The sequence below is a fragment of the Bacillus rossius genome, chromosome 1, assembly GCF_032445375.1.
Source record: "Bacillus rossius redtenbacheri isolate Brsri chromosome 1, Brsri_v3, whole genome shotgun sequence".
Taxonomy (NCBI): Eukaryota; Metazoa; Arthropoda; class Insecta; order Phasmatodea; family Bacillidae; genus Bacillus; species Bacillus rossius.
Window position 1 is genome coordinate 255,294,308 of NC_086330.1, and position 26,673 is coordinate 255,320,980.

Consider the following 26,673-nt stretch of genomic DNA (forward strand, 5'->3'; position numbering starts at 1 on the left):
GGCCGGGCGCTGTCGTCGTCGCGGCGTTCGTTGCGGTGCACTTTCTTACACTTTGTGAAGATCACGCTTGGGCTTGTTCGTCGCACTTCGGAGCCAGTGTTGCTGTGGCATAACGACCTTTGCGGACCAGGGGGAGCACCGGCGGTTGGCGTCAAGTAATGTCGCTAGTTACACCCTACAACGCACTAACACCCACTGACCACGCACCCGGTATTAAGCCGGGTTGTGGCTAGGCTGTAGGGTTAGCTACAACCCGGGTTGTTTTGCACGCTTATACTTCTTAGGAAAACCTGGGAATACCACCTGGCCTGTGTGCGAGTAAACAGGCTGTTCCTGGAATCTCGCAGCTCCGCTTGACGCGTCCGTCCTCGGCCAAGGCTCAAAGCGAACCTTTTTTCATAAAAATAAAACAAATCCCGAAGTTTGCCGTAGGTGAATTGTTCGGGTGTAATCGGGAATTACAGAACTTTATGTGCTTCTTAGGTCTCCCTATCTCTCTCTTCTATGCCCATCACATCTTACTTGCTTTGTGATCACATCACAGTTGAATTTGGGTTTGGCTGTAGTTTTGAATCATCTCTGTAATTAATTGAATAAATACGTAAGTATGTGCTAATGAAAATTTCTTATGTTAAATGTTGATTCATTTTTACTTTAGGACGTTTTTCATATAATTTATTTTGGGTGGTTACTTTCATAGTGTTTTTGAAGGTTCCTATTGTCCTATGCCGATTTAATGCCTTAATGCCGGTTGACAAAAGAAATGACATTGTCAAATTATAACTTTTTTCATTACGTCCTAGTGCTAAATTAAAAAACTATAATGTTATATCAGAAGTCTGATGAACATTATTGCTTAAACGAGGAAGAACTATTAGCGGAAGGTAGTTACTTTGTCGTCAGGGTCACGGATTTTTAATCGGTATGTTGTCCTTGACTTACAGACATTGTTCTTTCCGTAAACTTTTGAAAATATATATATTTTTTTTAACTTTGAGGGTTGTGTACATTTTTATAACTTAAGTGTATGTTGAGTTACAGTGTTACGTCCCTTAATTGTAGGAATGAAAGTTCTCGACTAGTTACGTCATTCTTTATCTAGAATTGTTTCGTAACAATGAAAAGTTAGTTGATGCGTAAACGTGATAACCAATATTAGGTTTTCTTAAAAAATTTTCAACCTAAAGGCTGTAGTAGATCTAGAAAGTAAATTTACTGGGATTGTAAATAAATGGTTTGGTGGCATTCGAGCAAGGGTGCAAACAATACATTTTGGGTTTGGTGGGGGTGGGAGAAGGGCAACATAAAAAGAATATTAATTATATTGTATGTTTCTTTACTTATGTAATTGATCATAAATGTTATGTAATATCGAACAGTTCATTTTTACATGTATATGGGCATTTAATTAGTGTCCCAAGGGCGGAGGAGGGGAACAAGTGGAGTGGAACAGAACTCCTTGCAAATGTAAAAAGATGTTGAAAATTGCAAGTAGTAATAAATATTTTGTGATTAAAGATAATGGTTTTTTACTGTAGCATGACTGGGTAACTTTATGGTAATCCTTAATTTATACAGTTCTCTTCTAAGTTTCCACCAAAACATTTTGTGAAAATTTCGTAAAGTCTTTAGTTATCACTAAAATTCCTTCGGAATGACTAAAAATTTTAAGTGTGACAATAATATATTTTTTAATCACTAAGATTGTACATCTTGCAACAATTTTCTCCAAACTCATCAGGCTTAGTAAGCCCTTGTAAGAGGTGAGTAGTAAGTTGTCTGGTAGTTGATATTTGTGAGAATAACACATGATCTCTCGGAGAGATAATTATGAAGTCATAGAATGCTTCTTATCCCAGTTGTAAATTTTTCAAATCTGTAATTGTTCCTCATTGCGTATCCAGTTTTATCAATGTTTTATAAGTCAAATTTTCACAATCAGATTATATTTTGGTTATAGTACAGTTTCGCATCACAAAAACATTAAATTGCTCCAATTATTTTAACATTTTATGTTTAAATACAATTGGATAAGTTACATGGAACAATTTCCCTTGTGGACAATGTTCCTTAATTGTCTATCCAGTTTATATCAAAGCTTTATAAAGCATAACTACAAAACAAAATATATTTTTTGTAATTGTACAGTTTCAAATTACAAACACATTCAACTACTTACTTTATTAATTTTAATGTTAAAATACACACTGTGCAGTTGCTCCGGGGAACAATTTTTCTCAAATTTGTATACATTTTGGTAAATATTTACAATCGCGGTAGATGCCAAAAAAAAATGCTAAAAATCTGAAAATACTTTTATTCTGTGCCCTTTCACTTCCTCTTTTCAAAACAACCGGCGGAGGTAAGAAATTCCAAATACTTTAGGAGATATCGAATTTTTTAATTTCATCATATGTAGAGTCGCGGTAGATGCCAAAAAAAATGCTAAAAATCTGAAAATACTTTTATTCTGTGCTCTTTCACTTCCTCTTTTCAAATCAACCGGCGGAGGTAAGAAATTCCAAATACTTTAGGAGATATCAAATTTTTAAATTTTCATCACAATACCTGTGAATTCAGGCGGCCACCATTGTTTCTTGTTTACGAGACGAGTATGATTTTTTTTTCCGCGACGTAGGTGAACGACTACATTGTTTCTTGTTTAGGAGTATCTATTAAAATCTGAAAATACTTTTATTATAGTTATGTTATGTTAGGTTAGCTACATTAAAACACTTTAAAACACTATGGACGGTTAGTTAGGTTAGTATAGCTACATTAAAATAAACAGAGAAATATAAATATTAATAAATTAAACCGAGGTTGGCCGAAGGTAAATGGTTCGGGTGTAATCGGAAATGGCAGAACTTTATGTGCGTCTTGATTTACCGTTCGTGAATGCCTAATTAATTAAAATGGTCGATTAGGTCAGTTCAGTTACATTATTAATACTTTCAAACTAAGCAGACATTAAAAATAATATAAATTAATTTTAATGGTTGTTTTGTTTTAAAGTATTTATAATGTAGCTGACCTGACCTAACAAACCGGGACAAAGGATGAACGGTAGGAACTCACGTAATTTTTTTACTTATTACTTGCGCAACAAATAAAACATTAAAATTTGAAACGTTAAAAACTCAGATACGTTAGAGGCGGGTACATTCCTTTGCCATTAGTAGAAAATGATGTAGTCGTTCTACCTACATCGCGAAAATAAAAAATCATAAACGTAAACAAGCAACAATGGTCGGTTCACCTACGCGGAAAAAAATCATACTCGTCTCGTAAACAAGAAACAATGGTGGCCGCCTGAATTCACAGGTATTGTGATGAAAATCTAAAAATTTGATATCTCCTAAAGTATTTGGAATTTCTTATCTCCGCCGGTTTTAATGTAAAGAGGAAGTGAAAGAGCATATAATAAAAGTAATTTCAGATTTTTAGAATTATTTTTCGCAAATACCGCTACTCTACATGTTCAAAATTTTTAAATTCCATATCTCCTAAAGTATTTGGAATTTCTTATCTCCGCCGGTTGATTTGAAAAGAGGAAGTGAAAGAGCATAGAATAAAAGTATTTTCGGATTTTTAGCATTTTTTTTTGGCATCTACAGCGATTGTAAATATTTACCTACATTTTTTCAAAATCAATAATATTTTGTTAATTATACAGCTTTGCATCACAAAAAATTTAATTCCTGTCTTTTATTTTAATATTTAATGTTTAAATACAACTGGATATGAAATGAGGAACAATTACCCTTTTAAGGTACCTACCTCTGAGCTGTGGTGTTGACAAAAAATATCAGTTTCTACGTGGCTAGGTTTCGAAATTTTTATATAGGATTACATCAAACAAAATTATATCTTAGAATCTAGAAAGAATTCAAAGATTTTATTTCAGATGCTAAGGTGCAATAAAACAAAAGTTAAATTTTTACAGATTTTTTTGTCAACACTACAGGTCAAAGGTAGCTTAAAAGTGTTAATATTTCAGTATGTGTCCTTGTTTTCTGGCAGCTTATTGCAGAACAGAATTATTTTCCTACACACGGCATGTGATCTCAAAGGTTTCAACTGAAAACAAAGTTGTACACTGCTTGTGTCCATAGTATCTTAAGAAACTAGCCTCAACTTCTGCAGCTATAGAAAATTTGTTTTTAGTAAAAGGTTACTAGTGAACTTTCCATGTAGTTTGAGCAAACTATTCTTTATTAGACATAGATATTAGCTGAAACATGATGACCACAATCCTAATACACTTTGCATGCTTAGGTTAATTAGAAAGAAACAACGGTAAATATGTAGTGTACGGATTACCGTCAAAAATTTTTTTAAAAATCTGAAATAACTTTCATTATATGCTCTTTTACATCCTCTTTTCATTACAGCCTGCGGAGATAAGAAATTCCAATTACTTTTGGAGAGATCGCCGTTCTTATTTTGTAATACAAGACCTATGTAATCATTCGACCGCCGCAATTTTATATTTTGCAGTGTGTGCGTGAATGCCTAAATAACATAAATTTTCCAATAGGTAAGGTTAGTTACATTATAAATACTTCAAAATAAATGGAAATTAAAAATAATATAAATTAATTTTACTTGTATAGTTTTAAGTATTTATAATGTAACTGACCTGACCTAACAAAACAGGACAAAGGTAGATTAGGTCAGGTCAGCTAAATTATAAATACTTTTAAACTGAACGGACATTAAAAATAATACAATTAATTTTAATGGTAGTTTAGTTTTAAAGTATTTATAATGTAGCTGACCTGGGGCGACTGAATTGCGCCCCATTGGAAAGGGCGCCTTTCAGGTGTTTTCAAGCACACATACAATTATTTAAATCCTGATTGGCTGCCTTTCCAGAACGAGTTATCAACTGAATTTTAAACCGAAAAGAATCCTGAAATATGCCCCATTTGAAGGGGTGCCTTTCAGGTTTTTCTTCATATGCAAAAGAATTTGTAAAATCCTGATAGGCTACCTTTCCAGAACGTGTTATATAGACTTCATTTTAAGCCAAAAATTATCCTGAAATATGCCTTATTGGAAAGGGCACCTTTCATGTTTTTCTTCATATGCAAAACAATTTGCCTTTCCAGGCCTTGATTTTTGCTTTGTTCTTTGCGGGAAAATATCCTGAATTGTGCCCCATTGGCAAGGGTACCTTTCAGAAATTTTTATTTTTCGTTAGATCGTTGTGGGCACTGAATTTAGCCCCATCGGAAAGGCCGCCTTTCAGGTTTTTTCCTTGTACGCATACAGTTCGTAAAATCCTGATGGGCTGCCTTTCCAGAGTTGGCTGTTCGCTTGGTTTTAAGGGAAAGAAAACCCTTAATTGTGCCACATCGGAAAGGCCGCCTTTCAGGTTTTTTCCTTGTAGGCATACAGTTCGTAAAATCCTGATCGGCTACCCAGACAGTTGATACTATTTATTTTATTCCAAGACAGTTTTGAATTGTCCCCTATTGTTGAATGATCGGCGCAGATAAAACACTTTTACACACAAAATAGACGTATGTTGTGGTTCCTCCGGCACCAGGCTCCAGGCGGTGGATTGTGATTGTTGGTCCGCCATCTTGGATTGAACGTATGGCGCCCATCTTGGATGAGTGAGACATTGACCTTGACCCCGGTGGCCATATTGGATCCGCCATCTTGGATCTGCCATTTTGGATGACGTCACTTTGATTTCTCATACATTCCGTCAATTTGTTTTCCGCCATTTAGAATTATGATGTCACCGTTGCAATTTCCGTTACGTCCCGCCATTTTTAAATCAAGGGCCCCACTTACTCTTAATGAAATTTTCATCACGGCAGCCATATCGATTTTTTTTTCTGTTCCACAGACCACCATCTTGGATGCTGTTGAATTAGTTCCTGTTTGGTCCTAGAGAGCGCCAGCATCACTCTTGATTTTTTTTCTATTCCACCGGAGGCCACCATCTTGGATACCGTCGACTTTGTTTCTGCTGTTTGTTCCTAGAGAGCACCAGCGTCGCTCTGTCTTATCACATAAGGTTGATGTTCCATTACCTACCATAGCTATCATGGTTCTTATCGACATATTACATTTAATTTTTTATGCAAAATACATTGGAAGCGCTGTGATTCAAACCATCGCAGCTCTGATCTCTAGGTTGGAAAACTACGCCTTTAACCACACGGCCATCGAAACATTTACCAGACTGAGAATTAAATAAGGTATATATATAAAAATAACATGCATATTCGGACTTGTGATTTTTTTAATTTGAAGTGATAATAATATCATCACCTGTTCGAGACAGAACCACCATCTTGTATTAAGACGTAACTAATTCAATTATCGTTACGGTCGCCATCTTGAAAATCCGTGATTTGTATGTTAGAAAATCGGGAAAATTTTTAAAAATCTTTAAAAAAATAATCAATCGAATTGAATAATAAAAAATTAATAAAATATTACTAAAAAAAACACTGTTAAACACATTGTTATGCTCGCCAATTTGGATTATATAAATGTGGCACTTTTCGTTACGGCTGCCATCTTGGTTGAGTACGATGTCATCATTACACTTTGTTACGACCGCCATATTGAATCCTATTTATGTTGCAATTTCCGTTACGCCCGCCATATTGAAAATCTTTATTTATTATCCGATTTTAATGAAAAAAAGTTAAAAATTCATTAAATAATTAACTTATTAGAATACTGATTGATTAGATCGATTCCAGTCCTCTGTTCGATTCCCGGCGAGAGTAAACATTCGATCCTTCTTCCACAGAAGCTACATAGACTGACCTCACACCACCAATAATAAGGTATATATATATATATATCGTCAGCTGGTATGACGTCATGTCCGCCACCTTGCCTTTGTCCGCTGGAGGCCGCCATCTTGTTTTCGTCTGCTAGTGTATGCTGGCGACATGTAAGTTTAATTTTCTGTTCACCATACCTTTGTCCTCAACTGTTGGCTTTGATCTTGACCTTGAAATTTTACCTTGAAATTTGACTTTGACATTTAACCTTGTCCTTGACGATCATCATGAAACCGACATTTTGTGTTCTGTACATGCTACCAGAAGCTACCACCTGCTAGCGGTCATTGTCTGCTGGAGTACTCCATCTTGTTTTCGTCAGCTAGAGTGTGCTGGCGACATGTTAGTATAATTTTCTGTTCACCTTACCTTTTTCCTCAACTGTTGGCATTGAACTTTGACCTTGAAATTTGACCTTGACCTTGACGACCATCATAATCCGACATTTTGTGTTCAGTTCATGCTACCAGTAGCTACCATCTGCTAGAGGTCATTGTCACCATCTTGTTTTCGTCGGCTGGAGGATTCCATTTTGTGTGTAAACGTCTTATAGAGTACATTACCATAATACTTGTTTAAGTTTTACCCGCTAGAGTGCAGTTATCATTTATTATTACTGAAGTGCCCGCCATCTCCAAATTTGGGTGCCTTATTGGAATCATGTAATTATTTAGCTAGAAATACGGGAAAAATTCCAGAATTCATTAAAAAATATTTACAATTAATTTACAAATTGATTCGATCAGTTCCTGTCCTTGGTTCGATACTTGAACAGTGAAAAGTGTAACTAAATATTAAATAAATTTTAGATTCTTGTTTCCATTACCTTTTGCAGAGTTAATTAATCATTCTCTCTTCAAAAATAAAACTCAAGACAATATACGTCAATGTACGATGAATTAAATACAGTGCCTATAAGCCCAACATGAAAGTATATTTTTTCGATAATCTGAATAACCTCTAAACCGTTCATTTACAAAGCCATACCTACAGGCCAATTATCTCCGGACCACGAGACCGGGTCATAAACAATGTCATGTATAAACCAGTCATTTCCGAACCTCACGACCTTCTTCATCGACAGATATTTATATTCAATTAAACAACGTAACATGTATTTACGCTTACAAGAGGACCAATAATCCCATTAATAAAGGCAGCACATTTTGGAAGCACCATCAACAAAAAGGAGGCACCTTCAACAAAAAGTCAGCACATTTGGAAGCACCATCAACAAAAAGGCAGCACATTTGGAAGCACCATCAACAAAAAGGCAGCACATTTTGGAAGCACAAACAAAAAGGCAGCCCATTTTAGAAGCACAATCAAAAAGGCAGCACATTTGGAAGCACCATCAACAAAAAGGCAGTACATTTGGAAGGACAATCAAAAAAGGAAGCACATTTGGAAGCACAATCAACAAAAAAGGAAGCACATTTGGAATCTCTATCAACAAAAAGGAAGCTCATTTTGGAAGCACAAAAAAGGCAGCACATTTTCGAAGAACAATCAATAAAGGAAGCACATTTGGAAGCACCATAAACAAAAAAAAAGGCAGCACAATTGGATGCACAAGTTACGAGAACTAAGTCTTGGTTAGAGATAAGAATACAAGAAATAAAAACATTAAATTTTTACTTTCAATATTTATTTCTCCACATTATACAAATGCAATTAAAAAAAGCCATTATTGTATGTAGCCAGCTTTAGTCAGTTCTTTAAATATGAAGGATATTTCTTTGATGCACGAATAGTTTCCTGCACAAAGCGAGCCATGTAGAAAAGCCGGTCAACCAATATGTTTGGATCTTTCCATGATGTGTAATCAATCTCTTCTACCACCATCTTTTTGCTTGTTTTATTATAAATAATTTTAATATCACAATCGTCCCAGTGATCATAATAAGCTTTATCTGATTTATTTATTATAACACGTGGTTTCTATTGTTTCGGCCTCAGGACACCACCACATTCTTCGATCTTGTCAGCTTTAGGTGCTTCATCACAGTCTATGCCTTTGTCAACAGCCTCAGAGTCACTGTAGCAATCACCGTAAAAGGCATCGTCTTCACCCAGATTACCGTAAAAATTCCATATCGATGTTGTCGTAGTGTCTTCATTGTCTTCATGCTTCCTTTTTAGGAGTCCATCAATTTTACAAAGTAGGAAAGATCAACTTCAATTCGGCTTTAATGTATTCTCACTTTTCACGTTAAGGATTCTTTCATTGTCTTCATTTTTCCATAAATCATCAACGTCCTTCAATTTTAGTTCTTTGTCGAGAACGGGAGAGCCACGAACAAAATCTCTCCCAAGACAAGGAATTTATTGTCGTAATGTAGATCACCCTTCCTTAGTCTATTAGATCCATCGTTGTCCTCTAGCTTGTACGCAGAAGAATGACTATGTTAAAAATCCACTTCGCAATATAAGTTGTGTTCGATGTAGCAAGTCGTTTACGGGGGGAGAGAGCTTAAAAAGACATGACAGAACTTAACGCCATGCCTGTGAACAAGCTAGAGGACAATGATGGATCTACTAGACTAAGGAAGGGTGTCCTGCATTATGACAATAATTTTCCTTGTCTTGGGAGAGATTATGTTCCGATCTCGACAAAGAACTTAAATTGAAGGACGTTGATGATTTATGGAAGAATGAAGACAATGGAAGAATCCTTAACGTGAAAAGTGAGAATACATTCCAGCCGAATTCAAGTAGATCTTTCTTACTTTGTAAAAATGATGATGGACTCCTAAAAAGGAAGCATGAAGACGATAATGGTACTTCGACATCATCGATATCGAATTTTTACGGTGATCTGGGTGAAGACGATGCCTTTTACGGTGATTGCTACAGTGACTCTGAGGCTGTTGACAAAGGCATAGACTGTGATGAAGCACCAAAAGCTGACAAGATCGAAGAATGTGGCGGTGTCCTGAGACCGAAACGATGGAAACCACGTGTTATAATAAATAAATCAGATAAAGCTTATTATGATCACTGGGACGATTGTGATATTAAAAGTATTTATAATAAACAAGCAAGTAAGATGGTGGTAGAAGGGATTGATTACACATCATGGAAAGATCCAAACATATTGGTTGATGTGTAAGACTTCTACATGGCTTGCTTTGTGCAGGAAACCATTCGTGCATCAAAGAAATATCCATCATCTTTAAAGAATTAAGAAAAGCTGGCTACATACAATAATGGCTTGTTTTACTTGCATTTGTATAATGTGGAGAAATAAAATAAATATTGAAAGTAAAAATTTAATGTTTTTATTTCTTGTATTCTGATTTCTAACTAAGACATAGATCTCGTAACTTGTGCTTCCAAATGCGCTTCCTTTTTTGATTGTGCTTCCAAATGTGCTTCCTTTATTGATTGTGCTACAAATGTGTTGCCTTTTTTTTGATGGTGCTTCCAAATGTGCTGCAGTTTTGTTGATGGTACTTCCTATTTGATTGTGCTTCCAAAATGTGCTGCCTTTTTGTTTGTGCTTCTAAAATGTGCTGCCTTTTTGATTGTGCTTCCAAATGCAATTCCTTTTTGTTGATGGTGCTTCCAAATGTGCTTCCTTTTTTGATTGTGCTTCCAAATGTGCTGCTTTTTGGTTGATGGTGCTTCCAAATGTGCTGCCTTTTTGTTGATGGTGCTTCCAAAATGTGCTTCCTTTTTTGATTGTGCTTCCAAAATATGCTGCCTTTTGATTGTGCTTCTAAAATGTGCTGCCTTTTTGTTTGTGCTTCCAAAATGTGCTGCCTTTTTGTTTGTGCTTCCAAAATGTGCTGCCTTTTTGTTGATGGTGCTTCCAAATGTGCTGCCTTTTTGTTGATGGTTTTTCCAAATATGCTGTCTTTATGTTGATGGTGTTTCCTTTTGTTGGTGGTGCTTCCAAAATGTGCTGCCTTTATTAATGGGAATATTGTTCCTCTTGTAAGCGTAAAAAATGTTACGTTGGTTTAATTGAATCTTATTATCTGTCGATGAAGAAGGTCGTGAGGTTCGGAAATGACTTGTTTATACGTCTGACATTGTTTATTACCCGGTCTCGTGGTCCGGAGATAATTGGCCTGTATGTATGGCTTTGTACAAGAACGGTTTAGAGGTTATTCAGATTATCGAAAAACTAGAATTTTCATTTTGGGCTTATCGGCAACGTATTTAATTCGCCGTACATTGACGGACATTGTCTTGAGTTTTATTTTTGAAGAGAGAATGATTAATAAACTCCGCGAAAGGTAATGGAAAACAGATTCTAAAATTTATTTAATATTTAGTTACACTTGTTACTGTTCAAGTATCAAACCAAAGACAGGAACTGACCGATTCAATTTGTAAATTAATTGTAAATTTTTTGAAGTGAATTCTGGAATTTTTCCCGTATTTCTAACTATCTAATTACATGATTGCAATATGGCGCCCAAATTTCGAAATGGCGGGCACTTCAGTAATAATAAATGGTTACTGCACTCTAGCCGGTAAAACTTAAACAAGTATTATGGTAATGTACTTTATAAGACGAGTACACACAAGATGGAGTACTCCAGTAGACGAAAACAAGATGGTGACAATGACCGCTAGCAGGTGGTAGCTCCTGGTAGCATGTACTGAACACAAAATGTCATTTCCATGATGATCGTCAAGGACTAGGTTAAATGTCAAGGTCAAAGTCAAATTTCAAGGTAAAATTTCAAGGTCAAGATCAAAGTTCAATGCCAACAGTTGAGGACAAAGGTATGGTGAACAGAAAATTAAACTTACATGTCGCCAGCATACACTAGCAGACGAAAACAAGATGGCGGCCTCCAGCGGACGAAGGCAAGGTGGCGGACATGACGTCATACCAGCTGACGATATATATATATACCTTATTGGGGGTGTGAGGTCAGTCTAGGTAGCTTCTGTGGAAGAAGGATCGAATGTTTACTCTTGCCGGGAATCGAACCGAGGACTGGAATCGATCTAATCAATCAGTATTCTAATAAGTTAATTATTTAATGAATTTTGAACGTTTTCATTAAAATCGGATAATAAATAAAGATTTTCAATATGGCGGGCGTAACGGAAATTGCAACATAAATAGGATTCAATATGGCGGTCGTAACATAAAGTATAATGATGACATCGTACTCAACCAAGGTGGCAGCCATAACGAAAAGTGCCACATTTATATAATCCAAACTGGCGAGCATAACGATGTGTTTAACAATGGTTTTTTAGTAATATTTTATGAATTTTTTATTATTCAATTTGATTGATTATTTTTTCAAAGATTTTTAAAAAAAATTTCGATATTCTAACATACAAATGACGGATTTTCAAAATGGCGACCGTAACGATAATTGAATCCGTTACGTCTTAATACAAGATGGTGGTTCTGTCTCGAACAGGTGATGATATTATTATTACTTCAAATTAAAAAAAATTACAAGTCTGAATATGCATGTTATTTTTATATATACCTTATTTAATTCTCAGTCTGGTAAATGTTTCGATGGCCGTGTGGTTAAAGGCGTAGTTTTCCAACCTAGAGATCGGAGCTGCGATGGTTTGAATCACAGTACTTCCAATGTATTTTGCATAAAAAATTAAATGTAATATGTCGATAAGGACCATAATAGCTATGGTAGGTAATGGAACATCGACCTTATGTGATACGACAAAGCGACGCTGGTGCTCTCTAGGAACAAACCGCAGAAACAGTCGACGGTATCCAAGATGATGGCCTCCAGTGGAACAGAAAAAAAATCAAGAGCGACGCTGGCGCTCTCTAGGACCAAACAACAGAAACTAATTTGACAGCATCCAAGATGGTGGTCTCCAATGGAACAGAAAAAAATCGATATGGCGTCGGTGACGAAAATTTCATCAAGAGTTAAAGATGGTGGACGTAACTGAAATTGCAACGGTGACATCATAATTCAAAATAGCGGAAAACAAATTGCCGTAATGTTCGAGAAAACAAAGTGACGTCATCCAAAATGGCAGATCCAAGATGGCGGATCCAATATGGCCACCGGGGTCAATGTCAAAGGTCAAGGTCACACTCATCCTAGATGGCCGCCGTTACGTTACAATCCAAGATGGCGGACCGACAATCACAATCCACCGCCTGGCGTCTGGCGCCGGAGGAAACAAAATATTCTACTCAAAATGCAATCAATGTAAGTCTATACAAATTAATATTTAACTTATGGTGTACGACAAAACGAACAGTCTCAGTTTCCTTGTTATATTTTATTTAAGCATTATAGTTATCTGCTGACTTATGTCTACCATCAGTAACAAAATCGACGCTTATACAATCGCCCAAGAGATCATAAAGCTATATGTGAAGGAAATGCAACGCAAATAAATTTATAATGCAACTTATTGCTAGGTACTATTACAGAATAAGACCACGGGGCGTGAGTACACCCAGTGGGCATTACAGCGACTTATACGGCCGTAGATGTGCACACAGGCACACGACAGCTTTGTTGTTGACATTCGGTGAGGGATAGTAGATAGCTCTTATAAAGATAACCGTGACAAGCTTTTATAAAGATTGCCGTGACAACTTGTCTATGTTCTTGTGGTTTTGTGGAAGTAGTGTTGCATTTTTCTTGGCTGTAGTGGGTTTTAAACTGTGTAACGCAGAAGGCCTACTCACCATAGTTGTAACTTACGTTGTTTGCACCCAAAAATGTAAAAATGGGCGATGCCATGTAAAGTTAATGTAATAGAACAGAGTTTAAAGTAATAAAAATGAAAAAGTATATGTGAAAACTTCTGAGTGCCGGATTATGGCCAGTAATTATAACATACAAAATGAAGTGTACTCACTGTTAAACTAAGCTCTAAGCTCTCTATTTATGTGTATACAATATATATATGTACACACACACTCCACGGTACCAGGTTTTCGTAAAAGCTGCTGCGTGGACTAGTGTAGCTGCTCTCATAACAGCTTATATCATAGAAATGCGGGTTTGACAATATAGCATGCTTTATTTTCTCCAGGAGATGAACAGGGTTGAAAAATGTTCACACCATTTTATTTTTAACTCCCTAACCTGTGCAGATATGGTACTGCTATTTGGTTCAAAAAATTGCTAAATTAAAATACCTAAAAAATGGTATAGGATTTTGTAAATTCTAAAATTAAGGGAGTGAATAGGGGTGAACACTGTGTGCCGTTTCAGGGCCACTTTCAGGCACAAATGTACGAATTTAAATTTAATTTTTAATTTTTAAAGAAGAAAACCAAATAATAAATTTGTAATTTTTATTTTATTAAATTTTGTTTCCATTACTGTACACTCCGACGTAATCTTGTGCAACCCAGTGCACCTGCGCTTGTTCGCAGGCTTCTATTAGATACAGGTTGCTGACGATTTGTGATCGCAGCATCTCGGCCGCGGTTCGCGTCACGTTTGCTCCATGTAACAAAATGACGTTCGTGTTAGCGAACGCTACCCCAACCCCACTGCTAGCAACTTTCATTTCTCGGAGGCAATCATAGGTAAGGGTTTTGCAAGCACGCCTCTGGACCAAGTTACAGCCAGCGGCGAAGCCTCGGGACGGTCCACATGACGCCTTTCCCAGGCGACTTAGCAAATTTAAACCCCCCTCCCCACAACACCCACCTGTGGCTTCACGAGAACTCAAACCCGGAGCAACGACCCCCAGTGAACCCCGGGCGGAGACATTGCCCCCCCCCCCCCCCCCCCCCCCCCCCCGAGGACATTCCCACTTGTCAAACAGAGCCCTCAGCGAAGTCTAGCGGCGGGAAAAATCCCTAACCTTGCTCTGAGCGCTGGTCGCGAGCGTGCCCACTGCACTCTAGCGGACGTTTCTGTGACCCTCCAGACAGGTTCTCGTCTTGGCCACCAGAGCGCAATACTCATCCCTTCCATAAGAGACAGCTTGTCACAATCGACCTTGGCAGCAGTCGCAGTGCGATTGCGATTTTAGTTCGCCTACGACTCGCGTGAGAGCGCAGCGAACAGGTTGCAGTCTGCTTCGCCCCTTCGGGCATCTCCGGACACCTTCGGGCAATCACCCCCCCCCCCCCCCCCCTTCTTTGTCTGGGGGCAGTTGCTTACTTTAATTAGGCGCCCCGACGCCATTTTTGGAGATTCTGCGGGCAGCATCTGGTCTGTGCGGACCACGCGTCGCGATCCGCGAGAGTCAATCTCTGTTGTTCGACCAAGACTCAACACTACGTCATGTAGTCGCCAACGTCAAGGCATAGAGGCCTCAATTTTCTTAGTTTTAAATTTTGCTGCCCGCAATAGTTATTTGCTAATCTAAATTATTTATCTCTCTCTCAACATGTCTACCGCGACCATTCGTGCCGCGAGCTGCCTTCTCTGCTCCTGCAGCCAGCCTACATGACTTCACCCCGCTGTTTTGGGTAAGTGGTCGTCATCCCTACCCCCCCCCCCCCCTTTTTTTTTCCTTTCACTGGGCATAGTCTTGCCCAGGCTTAGCCGCCTGTTAACCAGTCTAAGTAATTTGGGACTTTGGTTGCAGGCGGGGTCCAAGTTGAGGTCCAAATTTGAGGTCCAAATTCAGCCTCCAAAATCAGCCTCCAAATTTGAGGTCCAAAATTAGCTGCAAGCTCCACTCCAAGTTTAACTCCGAGTTTCTACTAAAAATGATTTCTTCTGGACGGTAATCTGCCGAAACCTCCGGTGCCAGGACACAGGACATAATTAAATGTCAATGTAATTGTTTTTTTTTTTTGTTTTTTTTTTGAGCCTGCGAGCTAACTTAAAACCAGTATTAAAGTATGGTGTATTATGGTGTTACTTATATATGTATTTTGTTGCCCCGGGGCTCCCTCCATTTTGTAATCAAGATGTTTTAATACCAATGTAATTAAAAGATAAAATCAAAACTAAATTAGTTAAGTAAAAGGGCACTTATATAAATCAAACCACCAGTCTTGTTATTTCATTAGTATTCATCCCCGATCCACATAGCCTACTAGAGTTGCTAGGAGGTTATAAATAAAATTCTTTTATACGACGTCTGGGCACCTCTGTGATTATTGTTGTCATTGTTTTAGTTTTCTGGGCTGACGCTTCCAAGGCCTTAATTTAATTATTCACTTTGAGTGTTTACCTGCAGCCCAGCGTTCGTAATAACTGTCTTTGCAATTTCCTTAAAATCTCCCTCTAAATCCCCATAACCTGGGCAGATATCGCTTTGCTTTTTGTTTTCAAACATTGATGATTTAAATACTTAAAAAAAAGGTATTTTCAGGATTTTTCGAAATTAAAAATTTAAGGTGTAAAAAAATGGTGAAAACTGTTTTCGCCATATACTTAATAGCTCCCTAATCTGAGAAAATATACATATATATTTATACTATTGGGTTTCAAATCACTGCTTACTTACTTACTTAAATACCTAAAAACTATTTATTTATTTTTTAGAAATTTTGATATGTAGGGACTGAATTTGGGTTAAACCTGTTTTCGCAATAAACTGGACATATATCTTTATCCTCTTTGGTATATCTCAACTGGACATATATTGTTTTTCCCTTAGTATATTAAACTCAGAGTAAAACATAGACTAAACAATTTTAATGCTGGTAAAGTAGTGTCACGACAGCGTCAGGACCATTATAATAATGGCGAAAGTTTTTATTTTTGTTATTCAATCACGCCTCAACAGGTTTGTATAATATTTGGCATAGAGAAAGATTATGTCCAGGAATAGAACGTAGGCCTATCTTTATCCCGAAAAATGTGTTTCTAAGGGAACGAATCAGACATGATCTTTGTTAAGGCTCTACTATGCTTTTGACGTGACAACGTCTAATAAATCGATGAACGCCGGGTGCACGCACAAAAAAAGTGTCCCGTTACGCACATTGTTCCGTTACGCTGTGTCCCGTTACCCTCATTGTACGCTTGAGCCGCATCTATCTCTCTTCCACTCGATTGGCATATGCGTCCGAGGAGAAGAAAGACAGCGGAAGCACACAACTTACATTTACACGTGAACTGTTTCGTCGACTGGTTATGAAGTGAAGTGAAAAATTAATGTGGTTTTCATTGCTTATTACAAAAATTTCGGCAATAAAGGTTTAATTATTCTTTCATTTTAAAAATCTGATTACCAGTATAATTTCAAGTATTTATTATTTTATTATTAAAAAAAGTAGCATCTGTCGGCGAGTGCAGTAATAATAGGTTATGTTAGATATTTTATTACAGTTTATTTATATAAAAACTTGTTCATAATTATATTTAAATGAAAAGTTAATGTGGCTTTCATTGCTTATTACAACAAAAATTTTGTCAATAAAGGTTAATTATTCTTGCATTTTAAAATTATAAATAGTATAATTTCAAGTATTTATTCTTTTATTATTAAAAGAAGTAGCATCTGTGGGCGAGTGCAGTAATAATAGGTTATGTTACAATTGACTAAAAAATTATGGTGATTCATATAATTGATTATAATATTTGATTATAGTTAATTTATATGAAAACTTGTTCATAATTATATTTAAACTTTATAGCTAAACACCAGTTTTTAAAATTAATTACAAGTCATCTTCACGTGAACTGTTTTTTCGACTGTTTTTAAAGTGAAGTGAAAAGTTAATGTGGTTTTCATTGCTTATTACAACAATTTCGCAATTAATTATTCTTGCATTTTAAAAATCTGATTACTAGTATAATTTCAAGTATTTATTCTTTTATTATTAAAATAAAAATGATTTAATTTTATTCATAAATGTTTGCAATCATTTCATCAATGTTTTGTTATGACGTCACGTTAAACTATCGTCCGTAAACCGACTTTACAGACAACCAATTTTTTTTGTTAGGTGATATGATATTGTGACCATACATAGGCCTACATAAATAATTTATGCAAAGTTCGTTTGCCTTCCGTTACATAATTGTACGTATATGATCATCGCAGGTAGTGTTAAAATTTTTACAAGCTTTTATTTAACTTGCGATGTTAGTTTGTATGTATGTCTGTATGTTCGACACTAATCTTGGAAGCAGAATTAGAACCACTTCCCTTTTTCCGATTAAGCTCAAATTTGGTGCACATATGTATCTTCGGTGACAATACAACAATATGGTACCATGAAGTTCTGATGATGGAGCCGGATGATGGCCAAAGTAACTTCTGAACTAAATAAGATAAATCCATCGAGTTTGGGCTCGATAGGATTGTTTTGAGGAGTATGTTTTTAAACCTCAAATCTACACTAAAATAAAACTTAGTTTGTAAAAACAAATTTGAAATATAGCAAATGAATTAGGCGCAATGATTAACTTTATACTATCTCAACAATAAGCAAAATTGTTTTATTAATAACAAAAAACCAAACATCTATATTATAGTGTTTACATAGAAAAATAATATACACCAAATGTTAGAGTACCACAGGGCAAAAACCACAATATGTATCTGCTTGCTGTAAAAAAGTTGAAGATCAAGATGCCAAAGTGGAAGACGTTCATCTCTACCTTAAGAACTTCAGATAGTTGACATCATCTTGATTAGTTGCACAATCAACTGATTTGTAGTATGTCCTTAATTTACAGGCAGTTTTTGGCAGCTGATATAGCACGTTCGCTCAACAAAAAATTATCTTTATAATTTTGAGCGACTTTTGGGAACATCTTTTGTATGAGCTCGGTTTTTGTTTCAGTAAACTGACAAATATTGACAGGAAATGAAATATCTACAGGGATTTTGCCTTTACCAATGTCAATGAGTTGTATAGAAAATATTTCTCCAGATCGATCATTTTGCAATTCCACACGCACATTATTGCTTAAATTTAGTATCTTAACATATTTCCACAAAATGGAGGACTTTAAATATGCACTGAGTTCATCCGCTGGCGTTGACCGTGGAATCACTGTTAATGTTTGACGAAAAATCTCCTGCTAACAAAATCATCGCTCGACCAAATATGTTTTTATTGTTTTGCAGATCTTTCATAGTTCTGTCTAATGCCTTCAAAGACTTTTTATGTGCCATCGTGCATTCATCCCACAAGATCATTTTACATTCCTGGAAAACCTTTGCCATTGCTTTTAGAGCCGTCAGTAGTTGTTTCCTGAACAATGAGTATGTTATATGTTACTGGTCTTCAATACTAGAGAAGCACTCAATTCTTAAAGTAACAATATTACGCGCAGACGTATAAAAATTCTGTAAGGAATGGAGGTCTATGCTATTTCGAAACTGAATTTCACCCACTGATAATATCTAATGTTTAATTGTATTTGTATAATTTTGTTCAGGACTGATTTAGCTTAACACAAAATGACCAAAATATCTGGGAAGGCAGCCCATCAGGATTTTACGAACTGTATGCGTACAGGGAAAAAACCTGAAAGGCGGCCTTTTCGATGGGGCACAATTCAGGGTTTTCTTTCGCTTAAAACCAAGCGAACAGCCAACTCTGGAAAGGCAGCCCATCAGGATTTTACGAACTGTATGCGTACAAGGAAGAAACCTGAAAGGCGGCCTTTCCGATGGGGCACAATTCAGGGTTTTCTTTCCCTTAAAACAGAGCGAACAGCCAACTCTGGAAAGGCAGCCCATCAGGATTTTACGAACTGTATGCGTACAAGGAAAAAAACCTGAAAGCCGGCCTTTCCGATGGGGCTAAATTCAGTGCCCACAACGATCTAAGGAAAACTAAAATTTCTGAAAGGGACCCTTTCCAATGGGGCACAATTCAGGATATTTTTTCGTAAACAACAAAGCAAAATTCAAGGCCTGGAAAGGCAGCCTTTCATAGTTTTGCAAATTGTTTTGCATATGAAGAATAATTTTTGTCTTAAAATGAAGTCTGTAACATGTTCTGGAAAGGCAGCCTATCAGGATTTTACAAATTCTTTTGCATATGAAGAAAATCCTGAAAGGCACCCTTTCCAATGGGGAACATTTCGGTATTCTTTTAGGCTTAAAATGAAATCTATAACAAGTTTTGGAAAGGCAGCCTATCAGGATTTAAATAATTGTGTGTGTGCTTGAAAAAACCTGAAAGGCGCCCTTTCCAATGGGGCGCAATTCAGCGTCCCCGCTGACCTGACCTAACAAACCGGGACAAAGGATGAACAGTAGGAACTCACATAATTTTTTTTTTACTTATTACTTGCGCAACAAATAAAACATTAAAATTTGGAACGTTAAAAACTCACCTAAGTTAGAGGCGGGTACAATTCCTTTTCCATTAGTAGAAAATGATGTAGTCGTTCACCTACGTCGCGAAAAAAAAATCATTCTTGTAAACAAGCAACAATGTTGAACGTCTCATGAGTGCACCGGATGAAAATTAAAAAATTTGATATCTCCTAAAGTATTTGGAATTTCTTATCTCCGCCGGGTTTAATGAAAAGAGGAAGTTAAAGAGTACAGAATCAAAGTATTTTCGGAATTTAAAATTTTTTTTTAACAAATATAGCCCAAATATGAAAATTAAAAAATACAATATCTCCTAAAGTATTTGGAATTTCTTATCTCCGCAGGCTGTAATGAAAAGAGGACGTAAAAGAGCATATAATGAAAGTTATTTCAGATTTTTAAAAAAAATTTTGACGATAATCCGTACACTACATATTTACCGAAACAACAAACTACATTAGTTTACCAGTAGTCTCTGAGTCACAGGAAACAAACACAAGATGTTAGCTTATCAAAAATACAAGTAGACTTAATTGGAGATGTTTTTCATGCTGACTTTGTCACTATCCCCTGTTGGGACAACAGACAGTGACAGTCCGCACGTCTTACTAGGAGCAGTCTTATTTATCTGCGGAGGCGCAAACATTGTAAAAGAAATTCATTAAAAAAATATTTTCAATAAACTCCGCAAGTATCTGAACTGTTACCCATATTTTAAGATCGTGAGCCTTAAACAACAGTAGCAGCAAATTTAAGAAGGACCTAGCAATAGTAATAGCTGGATTAACATAAATGATAAAGTCAAAGTATAATTTATTGGTGCTTTTACGTTTTGATACCTTCGGCATACAAAAGAAAATATTGCAGAATAGGGGTATTCAAGTTGTTAACTTCATGCATTAATATTTATATCATTTGAAATAACAAAATAATTTTAAAAAAAATATTAGAGCTTTTTTTTTTTTTTTTCATTTACAAAAAATTATTTGGCCAGATTTTTTCAATAATTTAACTCACTGATACTCCTACAAGGTAAAATATGTATGTACAAATCCAAATACATGTATCAATTTTATATTTAAAGTTTTTATAAATGTACATATTTTTACAATAATTATATATGACATCTTTTTCCTTCTATTCCTTTAAAATGTTCCAACTTAGTCTTGTTGGGGCAACCTACACAACCAAATTTAAACGCAATTTCAAAAAATTCTAACTTGCACATAAAAACCACAGTTAGTTCCACGAAGTTTGCTGTGCGCACTTCACGTTTAATAAGGCACTGACGGACCGGTCATAGTTAAATCACATGCACCACGTAATATTAATTGTGGTCACTAAAGTTCTTCTAGCTGGTTACATACATAGCAAGTCGCTGGCCGGCGTACTGGGCACCACATATTATTTCTTGAAATTGCAGTCACTAAAGTTTTACTACCTGGTTACTTACATGGCAAGTCTCTGGCCAGCGTACCGGTGATGTGTGAGGGCGTAAAATTGCAACACACAATTTTACTACTGCGTTTTCCAAGCACCCAGTTGCCTGGCTGCTACATAGACGTTCCTCGTAGCAGAATAAACACCTGGCTTGCTGTGTAATGAGAACTTGGTGCTATAATTTACGAATTGCAGCCCGCTGGCAAATTCAACGAAAATTTGCACACCACTTACAATTACTGCGCGGTGAATTTTGCAGAAATATAATTTACGTCTTTAAAAAGTTTCGCAGCGACACTTTTCAATAAGTACCATCCTTATGTTAAACACCCGGTTAAACGTACAGTACACCCAGACTTATACATGTCATGTCGTTAATATTTTGCATGGTGTTTTTTGCGCGAGCTCTTGCTTTGCGACCGCCCAAGCGAACAGTGACATATTTTCCACCTGTCCACGGCGTAGCCTCTGCAGCGTGCTGCTGCCACATGCCAAAAAAAATAGTTCCAGTCTTTCACTTTCTCACACTTCTTTAAGCATGCCCAAGTATGCATATGTATGCTGCCTACAGAAATTTGAATATAAAATAATACTTAAAACTAGTTTCATTAAAAAATAACTCAAACTTTACTAAAAAAAATATATACATTAAAATCTTCGAGTCTATAGAATGTTCTCATTAGTATGGCGATCAAGTGGCCAACCTGATAGTCTCAAAGAACAATAATCCCTTTAAAGTAAATCATGGCAAATACAATAAATAAGTTTTTATAAAACTAACTTAAAAATTAATCTGAACAGTTTTATTCGCCTGATAAGTGGCACTGGTCACAACGTCTTTACTAAACTTAAAGCAGGTCCGCAGATAATCTAACACACTATCCTAATCACTAAGCATGCTATACCAGGTTGTGGGAATGACAATTAGATACACCATACTGTAGGCAAGAAGCTGGCTGATTTATGAGAATAAGTAAGCCCTGTGTGCTTAGTATTCAGTCAAGTTATACAACACAATTGAGATAAGTTACGTAAAGTTTGTCAGTTGTTATTTTGGCCCAGCAACATTGATATGCCAGGTCAGGTCGGAGGCCATTATGATAGCCTATGAAGTGTAGAAGTGAAATGCTGCTGGCCCTAAAGAAGAGAAAACTTAGTGTTCAGTGTTAAAGCATATCTTTGATCTATGTGCCTTTGAAAACTCTTTCAGTAAGCAATTTGTTTATGCAGCTATATCATGTGGTTCTGAGTGGCATTTGTTCATTATGTCACTAACCCTCAATTTTTGTAACTGTTGTTCCAGAAGAGGGTACTTGTTCATGCTGTCTGAAAGCGGTTTTGAAAAAAGAGTATGCTTGTTGATACTGCCACTAAACTCTTTATTGTGTCTGGTGTGCCCCAGGCCTTCAATGTTAGTAACTATCATGCTATGACAGGATGCATGTTCATGTCTTACTTTTGTGTTGGGAGAGGGTGCTCGATCAGTCTGCCTTTAAATCTCAGCCATTTAACTTGTGTAACTGTTGTCTAAGAGAGGGTACTTGTTAATGCTTCACTAAACCCCAGACTTGTGTAACTGTTGTACTCAGAATGGGGTCAATCCATATGAAGTGGTCCAAAAAAAATTATTGGTAACTTCATCAATTTAAAAAAAAAATTGATTTTTTTGTGCCTTGTTAACATTATGTATTGATAGTTTAAAACAGGTAAAAATAAATTTTTATTCTCACAGGTTTGATTATGGCAGCCATTTTGTTGCCATGGTGCATGAAAATTTTTACATTTACAAGGGTTTACCTACATAGCCATATCTTAGCTTTGGTAGGACATAGCATGATGAAACAAAATCTGAGGTGTTAAACACATTACGTATATACTACAAATCTAAAATCACTCAACCTTACCAACTTTGAAGGTTGAACTTCTGCTTCACAATGGCAAAAATTTGCATTTTTTAATGTTTTTTTTTTTCAGAATGAAGGCAGTATGTGTTGGGCTTCAAAATATTTTAGGAAATACTTATGTAATAGTAGTGTAAACACAAATTATTTGGAGTGTGGGACTTTGCTACTTTTTTTTACAAGCTTATAAATATGAGTTTTTTTTTCTTCTCATATTTTTGCTTACTTTACGACTTAATATCTCTGGTGGGCAGTTATCTAAAAATCTTAAATTAGCACACAATTAAGTACTTCATGGTACATAACTCCTGTTAAAATTTTTACTTTGAGATTCAACTGGTTCATAAGTTACAGCCTGTTGCGAACTCGTAAAAAATTTGATGTCAAAACAAATAAACACTGTACAAAATATGAAGCACATTTCTAAATAGACAATATGTTTGTTTGATATTACTAATGATTTACGATTTTAATTTGTTCACCATATCTTATTTTCTATGTTTGTTAAACAGCATTGAAATTTCATCACATAATGATGCTGGACTATTGTGTGAACGTCCAGTTGCTGTGGATAGTTCTGATGGACTGAGCTTTCTTAAGAGGCACATGACATCTTAAATGACTTTCTAAGTCCAGCTGGGTTGTAAAATTTTACGTGAATGTTATTGTTCACAAAATTGACTTCCTCAATGACTCCTAGCCACCACTGTTCATCATACAAACAGGCAACAATGTCATTGTTCCGAAGATTCAGGGGGACAGACTTGGTTTAAACTGGAAGATCCTCATACTATTCTGATTTGGATGTTGCATAGCATCTCATAATAATCTGAGCTAGTGGAATAAAGCGGTGAAATTTTCGTGTTCCTGGGAGCCGTTGGCATTTGTTAAACTTAGGTTTGAGCTCTTCTTGTTGAGCAGTAATGTCCTCTTCTTTAACATATATATATATATTTTTTATATCTTTAATTGTCTGTGTACAGTACCAGGGACGTAGCCAGGGGGGGGTGTTAGGGGTTCAAACCCCCCCCCCCCCCCCTTAGCCCCAAATATTTAATTAAATTTCTTATTCATCACTCAAACAAATTTCATATTAAAAATTAATAAAAAAATTACCATTACAATATTTAAATTTAAGTACCGAAAACAGCTAAAATACCACTATTTTACACCTTAAGGGGCCTCCCTAGTAGCTTCAGAAGTTAGCGGAACACTATGTTTTTTAAATAATGATGGGACTTTATTGATCGACACTACGAATCTGAAATTTTTTCACCCACGAGAAGATACTACACGAACTGTCTGTATACTTTTACATTTATGTTTTTTTCTATCAAAATATGAAATAAAAAATCACCAACTTGTCCAACTTTGGGGCCATTTTATACTGCTTAGGAGAATGACAGAAAAAAAGTACAAGTCTAGAAAAAAATGTAATTTTTTTCTGAAGAAATTCATGTATTTAAAACATATAGTCATCGCTTTGAATTCCGAGATATCTTTTCCGCAATTTCTGCAAATCTTGAAAGTTTTCCACCGTCTTGTGCTGCCGCTCGGCGAAGCCAGCTCGCAGCCACAGCACAGGTAGCGTGGTGGTGGACCCTGGCCCGGGGGGGAGGCAGGCTACCTGTGTGTGCGTGCGTGCGTGAGAGGGAGACAACCCACAACCTGCACCGGTAAAAGATAATCCCATGACCGAAAGAAATTCTCAGAATTGCTTTTAGTGTGCCTCGCCACAGTACCATGTGCTCGACTTACTCTGTGACTATATTCGTGTATCTCTAAAACATTGCTTTTGTTTAAACTACAAATATCCTAAAGCTTACCATACTAGATCATGTATTACGAAATAAAGTATTGAAACTAATCAATCAACACATTGAAAGTTGTCCTACAAACTATTTATTGGTGGCTTTACAGTCTCGCTAGCTAATTCGACAAAAATTTTATTTAACTTTTAACATGAACATACACTTCAGTGTTTTCCTTCTATTTTTAATAAATATTCAAAAAACAATTATTATACTACCCAATATTTTTTTTAATTATTTTAGTTTTCCAAAATGATCTTACACATCTTACAACGCTGAAGAAAAATTTATACTGGTATTAACCAAATGGTTAACTATTTACAAAAGTTTTCATACTTAAAAATGTAGGTTTATATAAAATGTATCTTAAACTAAAAGAAAAATCATATTTTGAAAACTAAATGTTATTTTTCTATGCTTTTTGGTTAGATAGATATCTGATGGTCTTCTCTGTTTTAAAAATGTTCATGGAATGATAAATAAAAAATAAAAACAAGGGAAGATCTATATTAAATAAGCTAGTCAGGAGTATATATATGTTCCTCCTGGCGCAGGAGTCACGAGGAGTATTGAAGATGAGGTCAGTGACCGATCGCTCACATATGTAATAATGGATGGTACGTTATTAATTACAAAATTCAAAAACCATTTGGAAGTTAAAAAGTATAAATAGTGGCAATGTTTAATGAAGATGACGTAAATTTTCAGATTAACTTATTTCTACAGCTTGATTAATTAATGACAGGAAATAAATTTTTTACAGCAATTATTCAAAATTATTAAAATTTTACAAACCACAATTAATTTATCCAAAAACAAAAATTAAGTAAATATTGCCCATACATTACAACATCCATGAAAGAACCTTGCAAATTATTTTTTTTAGATGCATTATTTTGCATTCAAGTTCTTTTTGTTTAATACTTCACCTACTTATAATTGTTACATATTTGGCACATGGTCCGTCACGCCCAATTAAAGGGCCTGAATTAATAGAACGCGTTTCTAATCAAATTTCACGCCTGTTACTTTACCTGCAACCCGGAGCAGTGTGACATAAATTATTGTACACTCGTGACGTTGGCAATCAACTTAAATATTTATGAGTTAAAACAAAACATAACTATAACGGATAGTAAAAAAAAAAAAATGTAAAATTTTGAAATCTTGTTATGTTTTTATATAGTACACAAAGCAGTTAAACCATAAATTATTTGTTGTTGGAAAAAAAATCTGTAATCTTTCATGCTTTTTTCCTTGATTTTTATTTCCAGATATTTTCGTTCTAGAAAAAAAATTAAGGTAGCCTTATTCCAAATTTGTTATGATAGACGTTTGTTAACTAAGAATATAAATTCGCTTTACAACCACAGCTTGTACACAAGTCGTAAAAAAACATGGGTTCTACTTACAGGCCGTATTGAACTTATTAGGTTTATGACAAACACAACAGCAATAAACATATGGCTGAGTCTGCTTCCATGTACACTTTTTTTTAAGCTATCACTTTTAAAGCGGGTAAAGTGTACC

General features: G+C 35.9%; 1 protein-coding gene across 3 annotated transcripts in view; it reads left to right on the top strand.

Annotated features, from left to right (window-relative positions):
* The first annotated feature begins 273 nt into the window (after positions 1 to 273).
* LOC134527487 (peroxiredoxin 2-like) overlaps positions 274 to 26,673 on the top strand; it is a 76,655-nt gene continuing 50,255 nt past the window's right edge. The window contains exon 1 of one of the 3 annotated variants that reach the window (XM_063360209.1): positions 274 to 601. The gene's annotated coding sequence lies outside the window, so the exon portion shown is untranslated. Of the gene's footprint in view, positions 923 to 1,011; positions 1,764 to 26,673 lie in introns of those variants that run through there. The other 2 variants (XM_063360207.1, XM_063360208.1) reach the window with 2 other exon arrangements.